This window comes from Coregonus clupeaformis, unplaced genomic scaffold (assembly GCF_020615455.1).
Source record: "Coregonus clupeaformis isolate EN_2021a unplaced genomic scaffold, ASM2061545v1 scaf0007, whole genome shotgun sequence".
Classification (NCBI taxonomy): Eukaryota; Metazoa; Chordata; class Actinopteri; order Salmoniformes; family Salmonidae; genus Coregonus; species Coregonus clupeaformis.
This window is the reverse complement of record NW_025533462.1, coordinates 1,226,966-1,247,091: the sequence shown is the minus strand read 5'-3', so window position 1 is coordinate 1,247,091 and position 20,126 is coordinate 1,226,966. Positions and strand designations below refer to the sequence as shown.

At 43.8% G+C, this 20,126-nt stretch overlaps 1 protein-coding gene across 1 annotated transcript in view; it reads right to left on the bottom strand.

The window, feature by feature from the left end:
- The window catches only part of LOC121538977 (leucine zipper protein 1), a 74,903-nt gene extending 56,730 nt beyond the window's left edge, over positions 1 to 18,173 (bottom strand). The window contains exon 1 of the mRNA XM_041847139.1: positions 17,969 to 18,173. The gene's annotated coding sequence lies outside the window, so the exon portion shown is untranslated. The remainder of the gene's footprint in view (positions 1 to 17,968) is intronic.
- Positions 18,174 to 20,126: the final 1,953 nt, after the last annotated feature.

Genomic DNA, 20,126 nt, shown 5'->3' with positions numbered 1-20,126 from the left:
GGGGGAGCCTAGCGTCTAAACATTCGTCCCCCTGAGAACATGTATATTTTCTGATCACAAGAAAAATCATCCGGAAAATGAATTGTATATATTGAAAGCCGCCTGTTAGATCCTAGGCTTAGGACACAGGAGAGGAGAGGGAGAGGTGGCAGGTGGGCAGTGATTCCACATGTAGGCTCTACAGTACAGTGCTGAAGGGAGATCGACAGAAATACAAACCCATAGCCATTATCCACATAGGATTACAGTGGCACGGCCAGAGTCAACAGTAAACATAATTGACACAATCACTCATAAAAGCTAGTTTTAGACCATTCACATCCAGACTATAAGAAAAATGTGTGGTTTGGAGTGGGAGAATTACAAATGACAGGGGAGAAAGAGGAGAAAGACCAATTTTTTTCTTTGAAGGGGCTGTGGGCATTTCCATGGTAACGGAGTGATGCTGAGACTCAGATTTTTCACTTTAAAAAATGTATATATGTGTCAAACAAAAACCGATGATTGCAAATAAATACTTGTAACACATTTACTTGAAGAACAGTGCAGATGCAAAGTTTGGTGCTGTTGGTGCCGTCATTCTGTTACCAAACATTGCATATGCACTGTTCAAGTAAATGTGTTTCTGTAAAATATTCTATGGAAATTGTTAAAAGTAGTCCTTGTGGATGAAGTTGTATGGTTTCTTTAACTTTGCAATCATTGGTTTTTGTCTCAGCATCACTCTTAACATGGAATTGCCCCTGTTCTGTTACTTACTGCCCCACACTCACTTCCAGGCAACCAGTACACAGACCACAATACCTGCCTGCAGGGCCATAACTACATATGAGGACACTGAGGACCGGACCTTGGTAATTTTTTTCAAATTTGAATGTCTTTTTAGGAACTCAGCCGGGGACTGTTGAGCATTAGAATAGCAGAATACACAAGGTGCAATTTCGAAACTGTTGTGCATCAGCAGTTTTCCTCTTGTTATATGTCCCTGACAGTCACTCAATTCGCCCATGTCAGTTAAATCTAGCCATCTATCTAAACTTGTACACTCCTATCATTTATTTTCTTCCAAAAGGGTTCTTCGGCTGTCCCCATAGAACACCTTTTGGTTCCATGTAGAACCCTCTGTGTAAAGGGTTCTACCTGGAACCAAAAAGGGTTCTTCAAAGGCTTCTCCTGTGAACCCTTTTTGGTTCTAGATAGCACCTTTTTTCTAAGAGAGTGTAGTAATCATGGCCGAATTACCGACCAGACACGCAGGGAACGTGCCCAGGTGCCCTGACCTCCAGGGGACCCCTTTGATGTTGTTAGTCAGTCTCACTCAGATGTCATATTAACATGGCATAAGTCATCACTAAATGTGTAGAAATGCACGAAATTAGCTTTAAAACTGAAGAAAGGTTGTTACTTTTTGTTAATAAAACAGATTCCTCTGTATGTATTAAATTATAGTTTGTAGTCTCGGTGCTGAGTTAATGTTACTTCATGTGTAGCGGCTAATTGTATAGCGGCTAATTGTATAGCTAATAGCCTATGTGTTTGTAGATCGACTGAGGTGAATGAAGCTACAGCAACCAATGTGATATTGTCTGGGGCCATTTTTTCTTTTTGCTCTTCTCCAAATAGCATTTTAGAGTTTTTAAATTGTATAGAAATGCAGTAAATGAGCTTCAACTTTCTCTGTCCTGACCTCACTAAAACTCAGACCCTGGTTACAGCCCTGCCTGCCTGAGAACCGACCAAGGAAGTAGATTTATGAAAGCCAGTTACGGGGGGTGTTGATACAGGTGTCTGTCATACCTTTACCTCATTCTCACCCTCCTCCTCGTTCCCTCCCTTTAATTTCCTTTCCTCTCGTTCTCTCCCTCTATCTGCGGAGGCGGGCTGTCTGTCATTCAGAAAGGCTAAGCAGCCATCCACGAGCACTAGCTCTCTTTCACACGCATGTGTTACAGTGGACCGATACACACCGACAGAGAGAGGGCCTGAGCGGGATGTGTAAAACATGCAGGGTGGTTGCCACGGCAATGTGAGCCAACGGGTCATAAACCTCCCCCCTCACGGCTGTTATCTCAGGGGCCGAGTGACATCACTCAGTGAGGACTCATTCACATGCAGACCAGCAGCTCCCTCCCTCTCCCTCCCCCTCCTCCTCTCCTTTCGGGCTGATAACAGAGTCCAGCAGCTCTCTCCCCCTCCCTCCCGCTCTCCCTCATTTCAGGCTGATAAGAGTCCAGCAGCTCTCTCTCTCTTTCGGGCTGATAACAGAGAGAGGGCCAGAAGGAGAGTGGCTGTAAGATAGGGATGTGAAAAAGTGAAACATTTTCTTGCCGTTTAAAACAGCAAAAAAATAAATAAAAAATCCGTTAAAAACCATAAAATTCCACGTGAATTCACAATGCAGAATATGGTCCTATTGCATATGACCACTAGGGGGCAATGAAGTTCTATCTACCGCAGTCATTAGCTGAATCTCATTACTGAACACTTGACCCCTAAGCAATTTATCGAGTGGCCATTTGCTGTTGCGTTCGATAGTGATCACGCTAGTCTGCAAGTGTTTAGGCCAAAATGAGCATTGAGACGATGCGCACTTGACATCCCAACTGCTGTTTATCAATATTCCAAAATTATTCGCAAGCACATTACTCTTGTACATTACTCTTTCTATGAAACACAGGCACAGGGGTAGAAATAGACACTGATAGACAGTGAGAAAGTAAAAGACATCTCTACTTCTGTCAAGCCTCGAATTGCCATGTCCATCGATGACCCCATGTGTGGCCGTATTGCCCCCTAAAGAAATCCATGCCTTGGGGCCAAAGTGGCCGTTATGCCCTTGGGCTGAATACAATAATTATAATTCCCTTCTTCCGGCTGCCAATCGCCCTGCTCCGAAGCACCTCTCACTCACATGGCTCTCTCAGATTTCTCAATTCTTATTAGCCAATGCCCGTCACGTGATCGGGCCCTTTTCACAGGCATCGCAACTTCGAAGTAGGCAACTAGTGAAGACTGACATCGGGGATGCAACGGTGACCGTTGAATTCCGAGGTGCATATTGAAGATGTTAGAAGAACTGTCCACATTTACTTTGTCAGCCAAGAAGTAATGAGGCTGATGCAACAGATCAGAAAGTTTATCTTAAAATGTTGATAAACTATTAGGCTATGTCTTCACATTATAAGCACGGCAACGTGCACACGGCAGTAAGGCTATAAGCACGAACGTTCCAAAATGCAATTAGTGGGAAAACATCGTTCATCAAAGCACACCACATGGGTTGTTAATATGACTAGGATTGTCTCTTTGGCTGCTGGAAAACGAAATAAAGTTAAGAACATGAACAGTGGTTTCAATGGCATATCCCCTTAACATTCCTATGGTCAGAACACGGTAAGACATGCCTCATAAAATAAAGAACGTCCAGATTTTAAACAATTGCGTTGATGGTTAAATAGTTTGAGAATATTGACTGCCTCTGCTCAGATTGCAAGGTGGGTGGTGATGTGGTGCGGAACAGGCACTGGACTTTCTCTCCTATCTGAATGAACAGTGCCGCGAGTATGACAAAATCAAGCATTTAGACGTTAATATGAATTATTCTACGTTATATTGATCAAACATGACTGGCGTGTACTAATATATATATATATATATAAATAATTAAAAGTCTCATAACAGTTTGGCTACATATTCTGGCACCTCCCTCCTGTCAGCATCTGTCTGAACATGACTGACTGTAGTCAATACACATACGCTATCACCTACACTGACATCAAATCAAGCTTCATTTATACAGCACATTTCTGACATGGAATGCAACGCAATGTGCTTCACAGGAAGAACTAATAGAAAACGATGAAAATAAAAACAAATATTTACTAACACAACAAACAAATGATTCTTTATGGATATTTACATAAACTAGTTTTTCTTAACAGAATAGCTAGTGTTTATTTTCAATTGGCTGTATTGGTTAATGGCCTTGGTGATCTAGTAGATGGCCTTGGTGCCCTGGCAGATTGGGCACCTCTTGAAGACCAAATGGCCTTGCCCCTAACATCACAAAATTCCAGGCCTGATTCCGGCACAAATTATGTGCAAGTATATTGGTCGCTAGTCATTTAAAAATCAGCTGATTTAGCTTGTTGTAGCCTGCCTGCTACTAGCTAGCTTCACTGACAAACACAGGGACGTTGGGCACTGCACTGAAACCGTGTATCTTGTCACTTATTTACGGTAGTTTAACAGCTTGCTGATGAAGTTCTAGACATGTTCCCAGCAGTCAGTCCATTCTTCAGCATGTTTCTAAAGCACCAATCGCTGCGATGTAACATTGGGTCAGTTAATGGCGCAGTAGAAGACTAAATACCTGCAGTGTTTTTTCTGGCTTAGGTGGTTTTCCATGGAGCTGAGATTCATTTTTGCAGTCTTAAACTTAATTTCCTGCAATTCTATGCATTTTGCCATGGCTATTGCTTTGGTCTTTAGCTCTAACCTAATAACAAAAAAACTACACTGCTCAAAAAAATAAAGGGAACACTTATACAACACAATGCAACTCCAAGTCAATCACACTTCTGTGAAATCAAACTGTCCACTTAGGAAGCAACACTGATTGACAATAAATGTCACATGCTGTTGTGCAAATGGAATAGACAACAGGTGGAAATTATAGGCAATTAGCAAGACACCCCCAATAAAGGACTGGTTTTGCAGGTGGTGACCACAGACCACTTCTCAGTTCCTATGCTTCCTGGCTGATGTTTTGGTCACTTTTGAATGCTGGCGGTGCTTTCACTCTAGTGGTAGTATGAGACGGAGTCTACAACCCACACAAGTGGCTCAGGTAGTGCAACTCATCCAGGATGGCACATCAATGCGAGCTGTGGCAAGAAGGTTTGCTGTGTCTGTCAGCGTAGTGTCCAGAGCATGGAGGCGCTACCAGGAGACAGGCCAGTACATCAGGAGACGTGGAGGAGGCCGTAGGAGGGCAACAAACCAGCAGCAGGACTGCTACCTCCGCCTTTGTGCAAGGAGGAGCAGGAGGAGCACTGCCAGAGCCCCGCAAAATGACCTCCAACAGGCCACAAATGTGCATGTGTCTGCTCAAACGGTCAGAAACAGACTCCATGAGGGTGGTATGAGGGCCCAACATCCACAGGTGGGGGTTGTGCTTACAGCCCAACACTGTGCAGGACGTTTGGCATTTGCCAGAGAACACCAAGATTGGCAAATTCGCCACTGGCGCCCTGTGCTCTTCACAGATGAAAGCAGGTTCACACTGAGCACGTGACAGACGTGACAGAGTCTGGAGACGCCGTGGAGAACGTTCTGCTGCCTGCAACATCCTCCAGCATGACCGGTTTGGCGGTGGGTCAGTCATGGTGTGGGGTGGCATTTCTTTGGGGGGCCGCACAGCCCTCCATGTGCTCGCCAGAGGTAGCCTGACTGCCATTAGGTACCGAGATGAGATCCTCAGACCCCTTGTGAGACCATATGCTGGTGCGGTTGGCCCTGGGTTCCTCCTAATGCAAGACAATGCTAGACCTCATGTGGCTGGAGTGTGTCAACAGTTCCTGCAAGAGGAAGGCATTGATGCTATGGACTGGCCCACCCATTCCCCAGACCTGAATCCAATTGAGCACATCTGGGACATCATGTCTCGCTCCATCCATCAACGCCACGTTGCACCACAGACTGTCCAGGAGTTGGCGGATGCTTTAGTCCAGGTCTGGGAGGAGATCCCTCAGGAGACCATCCGCCACCTCATCAGGAGCATGCCCAGGCGTTGTAGGGAGGTCATACAGGCACGTGGAGGCCACACACACTACTGAGCCTCATTTTGACTTGTTTTAAGGACATTACATCAAAGTTGGATCAGCCTGTAGTGTGGTTTTCCACTTTAATTTTGAGGGTGACTCCAAATCCAGACCTCCATGGGTTGATAAATTTGATTTCCATTGATAATGTTTGTGTGATTTTGTTGTCAGCACATTCAAATATGTAAAGAAAAAAGGATTTAATAATATTATTTCATTCATTCAGATCTAGGATGTGTTATTTTAGTGTTCCCTTTAGTTTTTTGAGCAGTGTATATTGCTAAATTGTTTTTGGAATTTTCAATTCTCCCTGACTGTCTAGCATTTATTTTGGTAATTGTTAGTTCTCAAAGATTTTATTATAAAAAAATTAATTAATTAATAATGAGACGTATATGCGGTCTCTTGTCTTTCTCTGCAATCTTTCCAACTTAACTACGATGACATGCGGAGCACTTTACATCCGTGGCAAATCATTTGAAAGATGCATCTCTCCTACTAATGTTACAGCATTGTTGCGTTAGGTATTTGTTGAATTGAATTGTTTCCCTCTATGATGATCAGGACCTGTTAGTGGTAGTATTGTGATTAAAAATGTTGTGTAAGAAAAGGAAAAGAAAGTCGTTTTTTTTTTAGGTCAGGGAGTTTTTCTTAACGTTAACGTCACAATTTCGTTTAAATGTTCACACCCCTAGTGTAAGATCAGGGCCTTTATTCACACAGAGTCTCAGAGTAGGAGTACTGATCTAGGATCAGTTTGACCTTTTAGATCATAATGAATAACATTATATGGACAGATCCTAGATAAGCACTCCTGAGATGCTTTGTGGATACTGGCCCAGGACAGTTAGTTTACAATAGACTTATGCCTGGTGCTTATGTTGGCTTACCTCAGAAATAAAATGACTAGATTATATTTCTATTAGCATAATTGGCTACAGCAGGCAGGGCTGTGTCTCTCTGTGGACAAATGAGGTGGGTTTGGTTGCTAGGTGCTCCAGGTTGTTGCCTAGATGTCCTCTCACTCTGACAGCACATATGCTAATCACAGCTCCCGATCCTTCTAGAGGTCATGTTTAACAAGCAGCCTGCGGTTCCTCCCCCACACTCTCTCTTTCTCTCTCCAACCCTCCCTCTTTCTCTCTGGTTAAGACTAGAATCCCGCTGCCTGAGAAGTAAAACACAAAAAAATAGCAGCAAGGCCTTGAACGAGTTAAGATGGAACTGCCAAGAATAGAAAAGTACACATTTTACCCACGTCTCTCCCTGTCCATCACCATCCATCCTCCCCTCACACACTTTGAAGTGTGAGTATGAGAGACACCTATGGCAAAGTCCGTCAACCACACATTCGCTGTCAATGTCTTCTCAGAGTTCCTAGAACAGCAGAGCAGCAGCAAGCAAGCGCTGTCGGAGACCAAACACCAACAAGAGCCCTTGGGATGAACTCCTGTCGCTCGCGGGGTGCTGGCAAGGCGAGGCTGGACCGACCGGCCATCTGCCAACCACAGGCCTAGAGAACTAAAAACAGAGGACCGGCTCGACCGAAAAAGCAACAGAAAATAAGAGACCCATCTTAAATCATGCGAGTGTCGAAAAAGAGATGCTTGGGAACATTTGTCTAGCTCAAATACCATGGTACAGGAGTTGAAAGACCCATTTCAATGTAGTACTATGGTCAGAGTATAAACAACTGTAAAATGAACAGCTGGGTTGGGGACAACTCCATTTCAATTCAGGAAGTACAATGAAATTCCAACGCTTTTCAATGAGGAAAATGTGGAATTGGAATTTGGTTTACTTTTTGAATTGACTGGAATTTAAATGGAATACAATGCTCAGGGGTAAAAGTTCAAAGATTGAGATACTTTTGACTTCAGAGATAGGTCTACTGTGCAAAGTACCAATGAGTGTGTTACATGAATTCATCTGAGACGATCATTCAAAAACAGGTTATGTACTGTAGACTGGTACAGTCCTGTAACAAGACTTTGCTGTGGATAGATTAGATATCCTGGGAATTAGAGTCTGATGTTCATCTTCCTCACTAGTCATTTTCCCACATGAAGAATGCACCTTGAACCAGACTGGAATGGCTTCTGAAAAATGCCAAATATTCCCCCTTTTCAACTCTAAGATAGTGCCCCCCCCCCACCACCACCACACACCCTCTTTCCAGCCCACTAACCCACGACATTCCAGTGTTCTCAACACTGGTACCACACACACACACGTTAAACACAACACAAGTTTCCACCCTGACCCAGACATCCCTTTTAAGGGTAAGCGCTTCAGATTTCTCTTTTCATTAACTTCCAAAAATACCCTATGAACCCCTGGAATGGGCTGCAGAGGAGGGAGGACTCCTCGTGTAAGAAGAGCGGGCTGCAGAGGAGGGAGACTCCTCGTGTAAGAACAGCGGGCTGCAGAGGAGGGAGACTCCTCGTGTAAGAACAGCGGGCTGCAGAGGAGGGAGACTCCTCGTGTAAGAACAGCGGGCTGCAGAGGAGGGAGACTCCTCGTGTAAGAACAGCGGGCTGCAGAGGAGGGAGACTCCTCGTGTAAGAACAGCGGGCTGCAGAGGAGGGAGACTCCTCGTGTAAGAACAGCGGGCTGCAGAGGAGGGAGACTCCTCGTGTGAGAACAGCCGAGAGGGACTCGTCGAGGAGCCGTAGATAAGAATCGGTGGGAGCCCACGCTGAGAAATATTGGCCTGTCCAGAAGATTCAAGGAACACATAAAAGAACTGTGGCCGAGGAATTAACGAGACATATATCTTTTAACTTCTCTCCCCGTTAACTTCTCTCCAAGTTCAATCGCTGTGACTCAGAGCTCTACATGCTTTCTGAGCACTTGCCTCCTTTTCTTTTATTGAAAGGATTGCATGTCGTGGGCCATTCTTGAGGATACTTTTGTATAGGCGTAGGTGTCACAAACAGGCAGTGTAGCCTACTGTATCTGTACAGGACCTGCATGATAACCATCCAGGTCAGTCCATTACCGTGGGAGAAAGTACTCAAAACATGGAGTGGATCCTTCTTTGTGCCAAGTGGTACAAAACCAAATGTTGATCCAAAGTGGAGGGGCTACTGATTAAACATGAGAGAACTTATTGCCTACAACACTTTGCCACTGTCATGTGAATTTCTATCTCTAATTCAACCTAAGCTTGAATCATTACCAGAGGTTGTAAGGCTCTGGTTTTAATCATCAATGATTCAAGGTCCACAACCCACAAGTCTTATCTGTATTTTTATTCATGGAGAGAGCTCTGGGGCCAAAGACCCAAACATACGATTTTATACCTCCTGGACTTGACTCCTCCCACCTTTGTACCGCCCCCTCTGTTAGTGGGTTGACACTACATGATAATTCTAACATTTATACTGTATTTGGGGTAAAATCCTTTAGTCATTATTCTTAAAATCCAAATTAATCTAACAGCCACCAACATAATTCTTGGCGTGAGTACAACAATGATTATGTTGGCTTTCTCTAGTGGGTGACAAAGAGAGAAAGAGAAGTTAACTAAATAATTTTTCAGTGGTCCAATCACGGTCCAAAGAATCATGCGTACCAGGATGTTATGAGGGCTCTGCACTAAACTCTGTACAAAAACAGAAAAATATCAAACTAATTTACATTTACATTAAACTAATGTGGGTCATCATGCAACGAAGCAGGAAATGTTTATGTTCTGGTGTTGCAGCAACAACATTGACAAAATCAGTCTCTGTTTCAGTGATAAGGAAATGGAGGAGGCTAAGCATTAGGGACGATTCGACACGCATCGCCGATACATGGTTTGAAACAATACGATGCAATTTGGTTAGATTTGAGTCACTAACAGTTGTTACATAAACACATTCATTTTCCATTCTAAATTCAAATCTGCTGCTGATGGAGCTGAAGAGCTGGGCCTCTCTGAGCTGACTTCTCTCTCTGTGTGTGTAAAATATGTATATGTCAGGGACGGGCAACTGGCGGCCAGCTATCTAAACCCCATTTATTTTGTTAGTCACTAACTCAGATATTATATTCAAAACTGCAAACGTTTCTCTCCACCCTATGGCAAAATGTGTAGAATTGCAGCAAACTTGCTTTAAAACTGCAACATTTGCTCTTCGCCCGATGGCGTAGAGGGGGGCCGCTAAAATGTTTGCTGTCAAGAAGTGGAGCCTCCCAACAAAATGTCGCTTATGGCCCCAAAAGGCTAGGGCCGGCTCTGACTGCATGTGTGGGTATGGATGGGGGTACATAGACCCAAGAGCCACTGTGGCCCCTCATGATGAGTTCAGACTTTTTGTGGCCCCCATCCCTGGTCAATGGTGTATGTATTCACCTGAGCGGAGCCATAAGGGAGACTAGTGCCGGTGGGCATCTCCCACCCCACTATCAGATTAGCAGGGGCAATGTAGCCTGCTTTTTTCTCCCTAAACTTTTGAGCTGAAAATCACCATCACCCAGTGTTTCCAGAGGTTTGAGCTAGTAACATATCAATATTTATCTTTACAAAATGTGCTATGACATATATAGCACAACTTCGGATTTCACCCGAGTCTCAAAATCAAATGATTTTGACCTTTTGGAAGTTTACGGACTGCTTCTCCTCCCGCTTTGACAATGCCGTGCCTCTTGCAAAAGTGATTGCTGTCCTTGTTATGAAATTATACATTTTACCCTGTATATAAAAAATATAAAAAAATCCCAATCATAGACCAATCATTTAAAGCAAAACTACCCAAACTATTGCTGATGGTGAACCTGAACAATCAAAATAAAATCTAATGTAAGCCCCAATCAGCAGGTAGGCTATATCCAGATGAGAGTTATGTCTCCCTTAAGCTACTTTTATTCCGGTAAAACAACATTTTCAACAACACATTTGATAACAATAACCTATCAAATTATATTGGTTATCACTCAACTAAAAAAGCCTTATATTGCACAAGCCATTTCACAACCATTTGAATGCAGAAGGTGCAGCGCAGATGTGCAAGATCAGGAATAGGCTGAGTACCTCTCGTTGGTCACACAGTGCGCTGTTTGACTAGGGGTTGTTCGGCATGCAAAATGACTTGTAGATCAATGACTGTCAATGCAGTTACATGCTTAGTTTGACGCTGAAGAAGAGGACAGTTGTCACAAAAGAGTAGGTAGAAAGAAAATAATGAGAAAAACATTTTAGTGAACTGACAATTACCGATGCATGCTACATTTGGCTCGGGTTGGGGTCCCGCGGACCAATGCACTCATATCTTATAATTTTAACTGGGTACCAATACGTATCGGTGAATCGTTACATCCCTAATAAGTACGCCAAATGAAGACCAGATGCTGAAAGTCCCCCCTCTAAACATTCTTTACCTTCACATGGTTTACAGGTCGGCTATGATGGAGGATAGCAAGATTTGGAGGTACATAAATATGAATTCCTGGGGCAACGAGGCGTTTTCTAAGTCTGATGCGTGAGCCTCAAAACCATAGGATAATCCCTAACGATTTCAGATATAGTTGCCAAAAAAGATGGCTGATATTTTGTGAGAAACGGCAGTAAAAAATCTGAAGCAATATGTTTTAATCACCTCTGTAGCCTACTTGTGCTTCCCAAAATGGAGGACTTAATAAAGCTTGCATTACTGAACGTTCTAAAAAATATATATTTTAAAAATGCAGTACGAGACAAGTGAGGTAGAGACAAGAAAGGGCAAGCAAAAATAGATTTAGAGATAGTGGACCATATGGGTAAATCATCCAGAACAGTATTTTTTACATTCTCTGTTCTGACCAATTCCTCATATTCCAACACATCCCTTCACCAGCACACCTGCTATACTAGCCTCCAGCACTCTTTTTAAAGGGTCTGTCAAAGCTTCCAAGCTCATATCAATTCACAATACAAACTTGGCAGCCATGGAGAGATTTTCCCAAGTGCACTGTTTTGGGGTCTGGAAACAAAGTCTACAGAGTTCACACAAATGAAGTATTTCATGGCTCAGGAATTTTATCTCAAGTGGTTTTCTACCTCCCCCCTCGGAAAGGGGTAGGTTTAGGTAAATGTATCAACAGCCAGCTAATGCTAACAGTTTAGTCAGCTGATCCAGCCAGCCAACTGCTTGTCATCTACAAGGACAAGAAAATATTTGCTAATTACAATTGGGTACACTAAAATATAGCCTTTGAGACATGAGGTTTCTCATAATTATAAGGAAGGACAACAGTTGTCCGCCAAAGCTTGGTAACATACTGGGTTGCTTACCTGTCACAACTGTAAGAAATAACCGTATACAAGGAATTTGACATGTAGTAGTTCTCATCCAGTAGAATTCCAGGAACAGGGACTATACATTGAGAAACGGGTTCATTGATCAACTTGTCAGATCATCATGATCCTTGTGATCCCAGAGAGCTGACTATACTGACAGTATCCTAAGGGAAGATCTGAGGCACATCCCATTGATAACACGAAGGCTACCATCACAAAGCCATGTGCTCCAACAAAGCAGACCACCAAGGAAACGGCACTCTTGTCGCTTCAGTGTCCTTTCCCTCTATTGCATCAATCACCCATCAGCGGGTTGAAAGAGGGGTTTGCCAGATCCAATCGGAGCGTCCAATAATGAGCTGCCCATTTTGCACGCTTTGACACTAACGAGGCCAAAAGGAGTCTGCTAAAAGGACCAACGTGAAGCCACTCAAGACCCAATCATGTTGGACACTTAGCCTGTACCTTTCATTTCAGGCAAATTGAACATGCACAGACACACACCAAGTGGAACTTAAGTCACCCCCAGGCTTTACCATACAGTGCCCTGCTCTACTTGAGACGCCCACCCATGCTTACACCACGGCAACAGTGACAGGAGAGCTATATTAAGCCATAGCGCTAAGCTACACCACGAGGGGCAATCTATTGTGTGTCCCTCAAATTACAGTGAATAAAGGGGTCTGGGCGGATACGCTACTTTTTTATCCACTCCCTCTACGCACCTGGAGAAAGGGAACAAATTCCTTGATGAGTCTTTTGCAAAGACTCTATGGACGCTCAAGACTTTGCGGATGTGGGCTTGGGTTTCAGTGCCCAAAGGCTAGTTAATTGTGTTGTAGTGGAAATGGAATGTAACATAAAAATAACATGAAACCTGGTTTGTTTGGTAACAGGGACACATAGTAACCAAAAAATATTGATTCTAAATAAGTCTTGCCATTGCCGAAGTCACCCTGGCCTACACAGGAATATACTGTAGCTCTGTACAGGGTAAATATAGCCTGGTTTTGCCCGGGCTGACATCTTTGGAGTGACAACAGATCTTCCCCAGTAGGTCAAAGGCTGTTCTTTAATGAGTGAGTGAACAGCGGTGTGAACTGGGAACGCTTTACTGATAACAGATCAGTGGTGCTGCAAGAAAGTACAGACAGCGCACAATTGGTTTGAACTCCAGCTGAAATCACAGAGACAAGACCCGTCACTCACCCACCACTGATAAAAGCGCGGCTGGAGAAAAAGGGTTGAGGACCACTAACACTTTGGTCTTCAACATAAAGGCAGCATTGGGGGAAAACACCAATAAAACACACCCAAAAGGCAAAGCTAGTGTTAGCAGACTCCATAGAGGAATTTATAACCCTCCTCACACACACACCCACCCACCCAAAGGAATGTCTATAGCATAAATCCATACCCTTTGCCGGCGCTCAGGCAGCAGTGTCCAGCTGGTCTGCGTAGCATCAACACGAGCCCGTCCCGGATATTCAGGGCATTATTTCATTCTCACAATAAATGTGGGCTGTGTGCTTCACTAAACGCAACATGACTCATCTGTGCTATTTCAGGGAGGTCCTTTTTAAAGAAACCTGGAACATCATTCTCTGTATCGTTGACTTTGCTATCCCTGGGTGGCATAGCAGTCGAAGAGTGAAAGTATTTTCACTAAAATAACATTTTTAGACATATACGATCTAGGGCTATAGGCCATTACAGTTCTATGAAATACACCAACACCGGAGCACTTGATGTGCCTGGTAGTTTGAAAACCAACATTTTCCATTTAATCTCCAGACTAGTCATTTAGCCACTCAGTAATCCTCAGGTCCACCTAGTAACTCTGATTTGTACTCTTATTGGACACCCATAATGATTAGGCTTTGGTTTCAGCCAAAGGCAGCAGATGCCATTTCATTGCATGCTTCTTTCTTGTGGAAATGTAATCATGTGTAAGCCCAGGTAGTAAAAAGAGAGAAGAGTGGAAATTATTACTTTGCCCACTGAACAAACTCTGCCGCTTTGCTTGCGTTCACTCTTGATCATAAAAAGTCAATTTGGAATGACAAAGTTCACAGGCACTCCTACATTGTCTACAGGAATCCAATTTGAGGTCTTCACGGATCCACCTGTAGCCGGATACCCAAGATCCGATCCGGGACCCGAGCAGGTCAGGGGTCGGATCTGATTGTCACGGGTATGTGTAATGTTAACTGACCTGTCTGGAAGGATCTATAAACTGTAGATCCCAACGCAACTGCTGCCATAGAGAGAGAAATGGTATCATATATTATGCTGCTCTTTGCTTTTCACGAGAGGGGCAAATGTAGCTTGTTGTTGGCCAATCATAAGTCATCAAAGCGACAATAGGCTACAGTCAATCAGCCTCAGTGTGGGGCAAAAGTTAAGAGATATCTAATCAAACGGAAGATGGAATTAAAATGGAATAAAAAGTTAAACGAGAATGATAGTCTACAACGACCAAGAGCCAAAAAGTAGGCTGCTACATTATATTCTGAATGGAGTTGTTGTTTGTAACTGTGTAGGACGAGAAAGCGCATGCAGCCTCAATTAGCCCAGCTAGCTAGCTTCTCCCGGTTTGATGCAGTCAAGACAGGTACTAGTAATCATATTGGATGATAAATAACCTAGCTATGGCAGCTATGTTTGGTTGCGGTTTCTCCCTCCCTCCTCCCTGTTCCCGTGTCACTCGCTCACACTCACAGTAGCCTACACACACAGCACGGCCCCTGCTAGAGCGTCACCTTTCTCTACCTCGCGCTTTATCAGCTCCGGGTAATAAATATCTTAAAAATTGACGTTTCTGCCGTTTCCCTCACTCGGATCGAACCGGGTCTGGATCTGACCATGTCTATAAAGAACGGGTCTAGTTGTCCTCAGGTCCGTTCGGAACGGGTCTCTATATAACTTATTTTTTATGCATATCGGTTCCGGATGGGAAAGCCCCAGGTAACGGGTCCAACTTTTTGCACCCCTGAAGGCTTCCAATTCCAATCCTCTGCAAATCGTTTTTAGACAACGTAATGTACACTAACAAGCAGTAAAGTGAAAGAGTGACATAACCCCAGAGGAAAAAAGTTGTTGTACTCTCCACTGAGCCAACACGTCCACTTGGCCAATGTTCGCACAGACAGGATATGAAGGGATTGCAATTCAAGTGTGGAGCGTGCTTTGTTTGGCATTGTAACCTCTCAATGGTTTGGCACGAAGGTGTAAAATTGCCTTTTCCTTGGCTGGATGGTCTACCAGGTAGGAAGCAGCTTGTATCGACAACATTAATGCCCATGTACTTCTGAATCCTCCTAAGGCAGAAATGGGTAGGTAATTCCCCTGTATGCACAAACAGTGAATCTCCAATGCATGCAGCTGTGCCCATCTCCCAGTAGGACTAGCTTGTACTTGTGTTTCCACCATCAGAAGGGGTGGAAGAAGTAGCAGAGTTAGTAGCTGGCTCTGGGACTTACTAGAAAGTCAGCAGTGATTTGCCTTCATGTCTGAAACAGGTCAAGGCAGGTCCCCTCTATTTTTCTCCCTAGCTCCATTTTTCTCCCACGGGCCCCACCTGCCAGATTACTATTCCACACTACTGCTACTAGTACTGCAGCTGGAGGAGGATTGCTCCAGTTCACCCACACACCAACCAACACAGTCGTGAAGAAGGCACGACAATGCCTCTTCCCCCGCAGGAGGCTGAAAAGATTTGGCATGGGCCATCAGACCCTCCAAAGGTTCTACAGCTGCACCATTGAGAGCATCTTGACTGGCTGGATCACCGCTTGGTACGGCAACTGCTTGGCATTCGACAGCAAGGTGCTACAGAGGGTAGTAGCAAATGGCCCAGTACGTCACTGGGGACGAGCTACCTGCCATCCAGGACCTCTATACCTGGCGGTTATTATCTTTCCATCATCTTTCTATTCCTCTCTCTGCATTGTTGGGAAGGGCCCGTAAGTAAGCATTTCACTGTTAGTCTACACCTGTTGTTTACGAAGCATGTGACCAATACATTTTTATTTGATGTTCAGACTCAGTGTTGCATCTCATCCCTTTGACACTCGTTATACGTATGTGGCCTATGTACACATACAGCAACAAACTTTCACAGGTAACGGAGTCACACACACCTGCCATTAGACACACACATGCACGCCATGCACACGTGCACACAGCTCTTATGGCCGAGATCCTTTTAATGCATGAATTTGGATAGCCACGCTCGCATCGCCCTCATATTTGTACTAGCAAACAGGCTAGCTAGTGCTAGGTATCAACAGCAATCCAGTAGGGGCTGGAAACCATAGTGAGCTTCGATTGGTCAATAGCAATGCAATGTCACAGTATTTGCATAAAGTTCAGCTTTCCCCAATTTTTGGTGTCACCCTGTTCACTTCTCTCTCCCATGCTCACGCCCAAAGGTTGTTTCGTCGCCCCCAACTTGCTTTGTGGATCTCAGCTGTTCCACTGGAAATCCACCTAGCACATAGGGGCAATGAAACAACAGCGCCAACAACTGAAGCAGTGGGCAGGTGACCATCGGGCGACGCGAAGATGGGTGAGGGAGCGTGGACAGGGCGGGACCAAAATTGGGAATGGTGAACTTTATGCAAATACTCTGCAACATCACGTTGCTATTGACCAAACGAAGCTCACCGTAGTCTCCAGCCCCTACTGGATTGGCTATTGATACCTAGCGCCAACATGAGGGCAAAGCAAGCTTGACTATCCAAATGTATGTGTTAAAAGGATCTCAGCCATTAGGTGTACACTTTGAGACCTGCAGATTCCTGTAGCACTGCCCAATTCCCATATTGGTGCAGTGAAATTAAAACGAGCTATCTTTGTAAAACTCCCTTCCCATGTGAAGTGGATCTATGCAAATAATAATGGACGACGCCTGCCAACGATCAAGGCAATTTCAAATTGTATCAGGCTGATCGTTCCCTGCTGTATTCACAATTTCAGCATTGACCTACACGCATTTGATGATTTATCCATAGAGATCAAGTTGAAGAACATTACTCGTGGCTGTGTCAACATAGTCTACTTGGGAGCCAGCTAAAATATTATCTGTCAAGTATCAATATAGAAAGGGTTTTTACTGCCATCTTGCTCAGACCATTGTAATATTTATTTACCTTGACAGTTGACCTGTAAAAAAAAACCTGCCTACTTTAGGCTACTAAATCTTTAAAGCTGACTAAGAAAAAGTGGACAGTGGACTTTTTCGAATTATGTCAAGGTAGGTGGTTACTAGTGTTGCGAATTCATTTAAAGAAATCGCTCGAACCGGATGATACATTGTTCTCGAGGTAAACATAAAAATGTCCTGTTCAGAAACACCAACATTCCATCCAGATAGCGGTACGTCGCCACTGAACGCTAAAGTAGCCTAGCCACTCGTAATCTTTTGATACGGTCAACTAACTAGCTACGAACGAGGAAAACTTCAAACTGTTACACAATTTAACCACCTGGCCGCTCAGGAGGACACAACGTTGTAGAAAGTTCAGATAGTAATATGCAAATGCTGGCTCTGGAAATATGTACCACTGGACAAACATGTTGTCTGACTTGATGAATATGGAATCACGTCAGTTCTATTCGTCGTTACATTTATTTCTGCAACATTCCACTTCGTTTTCCTACTGAACGTGGCCCAGGTTTTTAGCCGCAGTCTGGTGTTTCGTGGAGGCTTCCTTTTGGCTGCGCCAGCAGAACAGCAGAGGAGGGAGCGAAACTTGCCGCAGTTTGGAGTCTGCCCGTGTCGAACTCAGGAAGTTATAGCAGCCTAGCACAGTTAAATGTTTCCATTTAGTAATATATGCAGTTTTCCATTTATCAAAACAATAGCTAGTTCACCTACCTTGCCATGAAAAAAAATCAGCGATAGTCCCCAAATTCATTCGGTTAGTGCCGATAAGATGACTTTAGGTTTGAACCAAAGACTGAACACAAGTTATTTCACAGATTTCTGGTACACCAGCGGGAGAGGGCTTTTTTCCTCCTTAACTGCCTTCGTTGTTTCTTCCCTCTATTCCCCGCCTGCGCTGTAGGATCAAACCATCACATTCCACGTTGTCCCTGACAATGAAAAAGGTGGGTTTTCCTTTGCGCCGGAGGACCCACCCCTTGTGTGACGAGGCTGGGTCTGACCGTAGCATGAACGCACTCAAGACTAGTCCATGAATAAAGAACGAAACATGCCGAATTCAGAGGGAAAAGAACATGAGACATGAGCCTCTAAATATTAGAGCGTAGGTTTCCGCACATTGCAATGACCTAAAAAGGATGGCAGAGCAGTAAAGGGAATGTAGCCTAAGGAAGGCAGCCATTTCAGAAAACTTTGGAGAAAAAACTTGACTGAATTTGGCCTGTCAATGGACAATATGGTATACCATTTTTAAAATGTAGTCTTTTATGAAAGAATACACATATTTGTATCAGGCTTTTGGAAGAGGAATAGGCTGTTTCCATAAAAAGTTCCATTGGGTCCCTATGTATAGTCCCATATTGCCCCATGCCATGCAACCTTTTTTGGCAACCATCTTGTCAGTTTGGGCAACCAAAATCGGATACCTGGTTGCCCAGCTTGGCAACCACATTGCAAAAACAGAGGCAGGCCCTGTACTGGCTCATATCTCACAGCAAGTTGTTGCAGTACAGGGCAGCAGGTAGCCTAGCGGTAAGTCTGTTAGGCCTGTAACCGAAAGGTCACTGGTTTGAATACCTGTCAATGTGCCCTTGAGCAAGGCACTTAACCCTAATTTGCTCCAGGGGCACCATACTACTATGGCTGACCCTGTAAAACAACACATTTCACTGCAACTATTTGGTGTATGTGACAATATAACATATATATATACACTACCGGTCAAAAGTTTTAGAACACCTACTCATTCAAGGTTTTTTTTTTTTTTTTACTATTTTCTACATTCTAGAATAATAGTGAGGACAACAAAACTATGAAATAAGACATATGGAATCATGTAGCAACCAAGAAAGTGTTAAACAAATCAAAATATATTTTATATTTGAGATTCTTCAAATAGCCACCCTTTGCCTTGATGACAGCTTTGCACACTCTTGGCATTCTCTCAACCAGCTTTATGAGGTGGTCACCTAGAATACATTTCAATTAACATGTACGCTTTCTTAAAAGTTAATTTGTGGAATTTCTTTCCTTCTCAATGCGTTTTAGCCAATCAGATGTGTTGTGACAAGGTAGGGGTGGTATACAGAAGATAGCCCTATTTGGTAAAAAAAAAACAAGTCCATATTATGGCAAGAACAGCTCAAATAAGCAAAGAGAAACGACAGTCCATCATTACTTTAAGACATGAAGGTCAGTCAATACGGAACATTTCAAGAACTTTGAAAGTTTCTTCAAGTGCAGTCGCAAAAACCATCAAGCGCTATGATGGAACTGGCTCTCATGAGGACCGCCACAGGAATGGAAGAACCAGAGTTACCTCTGCTGCAGAGGATAAGTTCATTAGACTTACCAGCCTCAGAAATTGCAGCCCAAATAAATGCTTCACAGAGTTCAAGTAACAGACACATCTCAACATCATCTGTTCAGAGGAGACTGTGTGAATCAGGCCTTCATGGTGGAATTGCTGCAAAGAAACCACTACTAAAGGACACCAATAAGGAGAAGAGACTTCCTTGGGCCAAGAAACACGAGCAATGGACATTAGACCAGTGGACATTTGTCCTTGGGTCTGGAGTCCAAATTGGAGATTTTTGGTTCCAACCGCCGTGTCATTATGAGACGCGGTGTGGGTGAACGGATGATCTCCCCATGTGTATTTCCCACTGTAACGTTTACTTTACGTTTACGTCATTTAGCAGACGCTCTTATCCAGAGCGACTTACAAATTGGTGCATTCACCCTATAGCCAGTGGGATAACCACTTTACATTATTTTTTTTATTTTTTATTTTTTTTGGGGGGGTAGAAGGATTACTTTATCCTATCCCAGGTATTCCTTAAAGAGGTGGGGTTTCAAATGTCTCCGGAAG